Source organism: Crinia signifera, chromosome 6 (genome assembly GCF_055691185.1).
Source record: "Crinia signifera chromosome 6, ASM5569118v1, whole genome shotgun sequence".
Classification (NCBI taxonomy): domain Eukaryota; kingdom Metazoa; phylum Chordata; class Amphibia; order Anura; family Myobatrachidae; genus Crinia; species Crinia signifera.
The window spans coordinates 75,978,803-75,986,921 of NC_139222.1; positions in this window are offsets into that span (position 1 = coordinate 75,978,803).

Sequence of the window (8,119 nt, forward strand, 5' to 3'; positions counted from 1 at the left end):
TATGTATGAGCGACAGGGTGTATGTATGTGTGTATGAGAGTGACGGTGTATGCATGAGTGACAGGGTGTATGTATGTGTGTATGAGAGTGACGGTGTATGTATGTATGTATGTATGTTTGAGAGCAGCAGGATGTATGTATGTATGTATGAGAGTGACAGGGTGTATGTATGTATGTATGAGAGCGACAGGGTGTCTGTATGTATGTATGAGAGCGACAGGGTTTATGTATGTTTGAGAGCAGCAGGGTGTATGTATGTATGTATGAGAGCGACAGGGTTTATGTATGTTTGAGAGCAGCAGGGTGTATGTATGTATGAGCGACAGGGTTTATGTATGTTTGAGAGCAGCAGGGTGTATGTATGTATGAGCGACAGGGTGTATGTATGTGTGTATGAGAGTGACGGTGTATGTATGTTTGAGAGCAGCAGGGTGTATGTATGTATGAGCGACAGGGTGTATGTATGTGTGTATGAGAGTGACGGTGTATGTATGAGTGACAGGGTGTATGTATGTGTGTATGAGAGTGACGGTGTATGTATGAGAGCGACAGGGTGTATGTATGTATGTATGTTTGAGAGCAGCAGGGTGAATGTATGTATGTATGAGCAACAGGGTGTATGTATGTGTGTATGAGAGTGACGGTGTATGTATGTTTGAGAGCAGCAGGGTGTATGTATGTATGAGCGACAGGGTGTATGTATGTGTGTATGAGAGTGACGGTGTATGTATGAGAGCGACAGGGTGTATGTATGTATGTATGTTTGAGAGCAGCAGGGTGAATGTATGTATGAGCAACAGGGTGTATGTATGTATGTATGAGAGTGACAGGGTTTATGTATGTTTGAGAGCAGCAGGGTGTATGTATGTATGAGCGACAGGGTGTATGTATGTGTGTATGAGAGTGACGGTGTATGTATGAGAGCGACAGGGTGTATGTATGTATGTATGTTTGAGAGCAGCAGGGTGAATGTATGTATGAGCAACAGGGTGTATGTATGTATGTATGAGAGTGACAGGGTTTATGTATGTTTGAGAGCAGCAGGGTGTATGTATGTATGAGCGACAGGGTGTATATATGTGTGTATGAGAGTGACGGTGTATGTATGAGTGACAGGGTGTATGTATGTGTGTATGAGAGTGATGGTGTATGTATGAGAGCGACAGGGTGTATGTATGTATGTATGTATGTATGTTTAAGAGCAGCAGGGTGTATGTATGTATGTATGAGCGACAGGGTGTATGTATGTATGAGAGCGACAGGGTGTATGTATGTATGAGAGCGACAGGGTGTATGTATGTTTGAGAGCAGCAGGGTGTATGTATATATGAGCGACAGGGTGTATGTATGTGTGTATGAGAGTGATGGTGTATGTATGTATGAGAGCGACAGGGTTTATGTATGTTTGAGAGCAGCAAGGTGTATGTATGAGCGACAGGGTGTATGTATGTGTGTATGAGAGTGACGGTGTATGTATGTATGTATGAGAGCGACAGGGTTTATGTATGTATGTATGAGAGCGACAGGGTTTATGTATGTATGCATGAGAGTGAAAGGGTTTATGTATGTATGTTTGAGAGCAGCAGGGTGTATGTATGTTTGAGAGTGGTGCTCACAGTGTGTGTGTCAGAAATAAAAGGATATTATGTGTCTAAAAGAGAGCAAGAATGAGAGACACAGAAAAAGGAAAGACGTGAAGGAATATCAGAGGGAGAAAGAAGGAGACCTATATAAGAAACAATTAAAAATAGGGGGGGGGGGGGGGGGGGCGCGAAACATGCCCTTGCTCCGGGCACCATGGCACCTAGCTACACCTCCTGCACCTATTTTTCCAGAAAAATAGTACTGTCTGCAAAGTTATATTTTAATTCCGTTAGGGCAGCACAGATGGTGTAATGGGTTTGATTCCCACTATAGTCCCGACTGTGTGGAGTTTGTATATTCTCCACGTGCTTGCATGGGATTACTCTGGGTATTCTAGTTTCTGTAACCCTAGAATGTATGTGATTGCATGTACATCTGGTAAGGAATATAGATTGTAAGCTCCACTGGGTCAGGGACTGCTTTAAATGTTCAAATATTCTCTGAAAAGTGCTGCGGAATATGTGTGTGCTATCTATAAAACGGTTGATAAATAATAAATACATTCTTTGCCACAAAAAACACACCACAAACCTTGTACACTAGTTTCAAATGAAGACACATATTTAAGTAAAAAGTAGAACAATGAAAGCAAAGTAGTGAGTCTGAGGGAAACATACTGTATGCAGCATGGTAGTCATTGTGGCCAGGGGCGGATCCAGGATAAACTGACAGGTGGGGCACCACGATAAAAGAGGGTTTGGGTGGGGGAGGGGCAGTGTTAGTGGTGCCAGTGTACATGCTGATAGAGAGCGCCAGAGAGAGGGTGGGAATGGGATTAAAAATAGGCCCTGGCATTTAAAGTACGCAGGCTCACCATGGCGACAAATGTAAAGGATGTAGTTGTGCACGTGCCGAAGGCACTCTCCGGAAAAGGGTGTGTGGCCACTCAACAGGGGGCATGTCCTTCGGTGTAGTATACCACACCATATACAACTTCTACACATTATGCAACAAAATACTGGAGCCCATTATAATTGCCCCTTACACATAATACCAAATGGAATGAGCCAAAATTCACATAATGCCACATGGATTGAGCCAAAATTCAAATAATGCCACATGGATTGTGTCAAAATTCACATAATGTCACACGGATTGAGCCAAAATTCACATAATAACGCAAGGATTGAGCCAAAATTCACATAATGCCAAATGGATTGAGCCAAAATTCACATAATGCCACATGGATTGTGTCAAAATTCACATAATGGCACACGGATTGAGCCAAAATTCACATAATGGCACACGGATTGAGCCAAAATTCAGATAATGCCACACGGATTGAGCCAAAATTCACATAATGCCACACGGATTGAACCAAAATTCACATAATGCCAAATGGATTGAGCCAAAATTCACATAATGCCACATGGATTGTGTCAAAATACACATAATGCCACATGGAAAGAACCAAAATTCACATAATGGCACACAGATTGAGACAAAATTCATATAATGCCACACGGAATGAGCCAAAATTCACATAATACCACACGGATTGAGCCAAAATTCACATAATGCCGCACGGATTGAGCCAGAATTCATATAATGCCACACAGATTAAGCCAAAATTCACAATACGCTTCATAAACAGGGACATTGTTTGCCAAAGGCGCGCATTAAATATTTACACCATAATGTCTATTACACGTTAAGTTACACACCATTATGTCCATTATGTATTATGCCAAATACCATAATGCCTTTTAAAAATAATGCTACATAAGTGCTGCTTATCTACATGCTCATTGCCAGAGGTTCCATGCTCATTGCCAAGGGGGAATACAGGCTCGCGGTAAATGGGGGACAGCTGTGGCCAGGCAGAAGTGATAGTCACTGACAGTGGCAGAGCCTGGCTGTATTAAGGTCCCAGCTATTTGAAATAATACCCCTTTCACACCAGAAAATGCATTCCCAGGTTGGCCCCTTTTACACCAGCCTAGTCCCTGCATTTTCTGGTGTGAGGGGAAGAAAAAAACCACCCCTCCCCCCTTTAACCAGTTATCTCATTTAACCGGTTATATCTTCGGAACCAACATGAGACAAGTATCATATTGAAGAACTTTTGAATGGGCTTTGAAGGATTTTGGTCCAGTGATACTGGAACGTTTGATTCCAGAGTAATCTGTACTCAAAAAACATGAACAGCCATGAAATTACATTTCAAAAATAAAAAAATCGGTTTATCCGCAATATCTCTGGAACCGATTGACCGATATGGACTAGCCTGTTAAAGACCCAGCGATTTAGAATTGAACTACAAGCTTCTATGATTTTAGGGGAGGACCTGGCAGCCGTCAGAACCGGGTGGGGGTCGGAATTAATGGGTCCCATCAGGGGCGTAACTACCACTTTGAGGGCCCCATAGCAACATTTTGAAAGGGCCCCCCCAACCACAGCTTGGTACATCCCATCCTAGTGTCGGGGAAAGAGTGAGAAAAAGAGAGAGGATTGAGGCCCTTATTCTGGTTGGTGCGGCCAGAGCCGCACACGGTGCTCTGGCCGCACAAACCAATCCCCGCCCACACTACAGATCGCCACGGCCGTCCGTACACGGACGGCTGGCGATCCGCACGAAAATGGTGGAGGCGTACGCCTCCACCATGGTGGGAGCTGCCCCCTGCATTCGATGGTCGTCGACCATCGAAGGCAGGTCCGCACGCCCCAGCAGCTCCCGCAAGCTGAGACCACACGGACAATCGTCCGTGTGTTAGCTTGTATGGGGGCTGAAAGCTGACATCCGGCGACGTCAGCTTTCCGCCCCCATGAGTTGCGTCATACCCTCATTACCATGCATACGCCCCGCGTTTGCATGGGAACGCCCATGAAACGCGGGGCGTACACATAGGGAAATGAGGGTATGAAGCCCCTCACGCCCCTACACGCCCCCTTTGCGGCGGACGAAATACGTCTGCGGCGAAGGGGGCTGCACATGCGCAGATTGACCTCTGCGCATGTGCAGAATAAAAACATCGGCGGTACGGCCGCACGCGGGCCGTACCGTCCGAATTAGAATAAGGGCCTGAGAGAGGGAAAGAGGGGTGGTCAGGTGGTGAGAGGCTGCTACATGGAAAAATAGTGAATTAGAAAAAGAGAGGGGAGCGTAACGCGTAACTATTATAGAGAGTGAGAGTTAAGCCCCGTACACACGGGGGAGATATATTGCTCAGCAATATATTGCTAGCAATACATTGCTGAGCAATATATTGCCCAGTGTCTCCTTTTCATCAGCGACCAGAGATGGTTGCTGATGAAAGGGAACCTCTGCTGGGGGAGCCGCACTGGCAATTAGCTGGTCGCAAGAGCAAGCTCCTGCGACCAGCAATTACAATGGGGCTGAAAACGGGAGCGCGCACCCGGCGATTTATCGCCAGGGCACACTTCCATCACTGGCAATATGGTCGCCTGCGACCATATTCCCAGCGATTTCAGCCCCTATCGCCCCCGTGTGTACACAGCTATAGGGAAAGAAAGTGGTGCCAGGTAGAGAGAGACTTTCAGAGAGAGAAGAAGAGAGAGAGGAGAAGCTTGGGGAAAAAGGTGGGGGGAGAAAGAGAAAAACTAAGGGCAGAGAAAGAAAAGGATGGAGGTGAGATGTAGGTGGAGTGAGAGAATGTTGAGAGAAAGAGAGGATGCACTGGGAAAAGAGAGCAAGGGAGAGAGAAAGAGGGGGCAGGGGGGAGAGCAGGGAGAGAGAAAGAGGGGGCAGAGAGACCAGGAGAGTGAGGGAGCAGAAGAGAGCGAAAGAAGGGTGGCAAGAGAAAGAGAGAAGGAAAGAGAAATAGATGTGAGGGGGAGAAGAGAGACCAGGGGAGAAAGAGAGGGGGCAGGGAGGGGGAGAGAAAGATGGGTGGCAGAAGGAAGAGAGATAGGGGGGGGGGAGAGGGGGGACCGTGGAACGAGAGATCACAGGAGAGAAAACAGGATGGGGAGAGTGAAAACGGGATGGGGAGAGTGAAAAGGGGTGGGGGGAGTGATAAGGGGTGGGGAGAGAGACATAGAGGGGGTGTGCAGGGCTACTTCTCACCTGCCAGATCTTCTCTGCTCCAGCAGGCTCAGACAGTGGTGTTGGCAGGTCTCCTGTACCCTGCATCGGCTCTAGTATGGGCATGGTCGGGTGCCTTGATGCCGGAAGTTCAGTGGCTTTACTCCGGGGGTGAAGGGATTCCTGTGCCTGGCGCGAGAGTGTCTCTTTTACTATGGGTCTGAAAGTAGCAGTGTCTCAAGCTCCGGTGCCTGAGTCTCTCCTGTGCCCGGCGCCGGAAGTGGTAGTTGCGTGCGTGTTGTGCTGGGTCTCCTGTGCCCGGCATGTTGTGTTGGGTGGTAGTGGCGTGTTGTATTGGGTCTCCTGTACCCGGCAGCGGAGGTTGTCCTGTGCTGTTCCCAAGGGCTGGAAGTGGCGGTGGCGGGTGTTCTGTGCCTCCGCGCCGCAAGTGTTCAGTGTGCACCTGCACGGTCTCTAGAAATTGCGAGTGATGGTCTGTGCGCTGGCTCCTCATCTAGGTAGCCGCTGATTGGGTGGGAGCAGGCAGTGGCCACTGATCACTGGATGTTGGCGCAGCAATATTGAAAAATAAATTAAAAGGGTGCAGGGGATAGCCTGCTTGGTCCCCGGGCCCCCCAACCTGCTGGGCCCCATAGCAGTTGCATCCCCTGCACACACTATAGTTACGCCACTGGGTCCCATATTATCCTATGGGGAAAAACGTTACAGCTTTGCCAGGTGATATCTCTGCTTCCCAGGGGGCTAGAGACAAGGGTCTGGGCTCATTGGAAAGCCCTGGACCTCAGCTATAAAAATATGACAGGGGGCATGTGCCTGGGTGCCCCCCCCCATGAATGTATTAGGAGTACATATACTATTATCTGTACATAAGTATTATGTATTAAGCCTTAACAAGATATAAATTAAAGGGTGATAAAGAAAGATAAAAGCCAATCACATCCCAACTGCCATGTTACAGGCTGTGTTTGAAAAAAGTCAGTAAGGAGCTGATTAGCTAGATGTTTATCTATCTTTATCAACCTTGCATTTATCTTGTTAAGGCTTAATACATCTGCCCCAGTATGACAATACTCTCATAATGCCAATGGATCCCCCCCCCCCCCCACCCCACCCCATGACTTTGGCTAATGCAAGGTTTTTGATTATTTTCCCTGAACAGCCTTCAGCTACATGGACAGTATTCTTTCACATATGGCACCAAAGTTTCAGTTACTACCTTGTCTTGAAAGAAGGTCTAAATCAATGAATTCTCAGATGTAGCGTATATAATTCATGCTTGAGACATTGGCATTAGCAGAGATATACGGTTATGGCTGGTGTTTGGAAAAGTGGGGGCCACGTTCAACTAGGCCTTTTATAGCCTTGATTGATAGCAGCCATGATAGCACTAGTCACAATTTTGAGACATAACATAACGAAATATGGCAGCACTCTGATTACCTATAATGTACAGGTTACAGCTGTGTGGCAGTATTAATGCTAAAAGCACAGTAATCTGTAGAAAGCTGCTAAAATAGGAACCTCATGTCACGCACCATACATTTAAAATATATATCCCCCCGCCAACAGATATTTTTAAGATAAAATTCTAATTAAGCAGTCTTTTTTTGAGTATTAGTAGTCATAATTTGTTTTCAATTGGAACTTTGAGTGATGCATATATGTATTTTCGGTACTTGTTTCCTAGCACGGCCACATATCTTGGCCATCGGGGGTAATTTGAGTGGCCTGCGACGCAACCGACGCGATGCCCCCGATTTTTCCATTGAAATGCATTGAAAACAGTGAAAAATCGGGTCGGTCGCGTCGTGTGCACCTAAAAATGCTTAAATGGTCCAGACGCGATGCCCCCGATTTCCCCATAGGGAACAATGTTAAATGCCTCAATTTACCCGCGATGACCACGATTTCCCATAGGAAACAATGTTAAATGGATCAATTTACCCAAATCAGCATAGGAACAATAGTAAATGGGCCAAAAACACCCCTGAACATTGAAATGTCCCCCCAAAAGTAGTTGACGCCACCCCGCCATCAACGTGAACCCGAAGCGTGGCGAGCGCAGCGAGCCCGCGAGGGGCGGCGGTACGCGTCCTCCGACCTTTTCATGCCCTACTATCCACTCGGGCGTGGAGTGAGAATAGAATAGTGTGGCGAGCGCAGCGAGCCACCGAGCCCGAAGCGTGGCGAGGGGACGCGGATACCTTCACAGGTAAACGCGTCCCTTTGCGGGCTTCCCAGGTGTCCGCGTCGCCATGGACACCTGGGAAGCCCGCGAGGGGACGCGTATAACTGTGAAGGTATCCGCGTGCGCTCGCCACGCTTCGGGCTCGGTGGCTCGCTGCGCTCGCCACACTATTCTATTCTCACTCCACGCCCTAGTTGATAGTAGGGCATGAAAAGGTCGGAGGACGCGTACCGCCGCCGCTCGCCACGCTTCGGGTTCACGTTGATGGCGGGGTGGCGTCA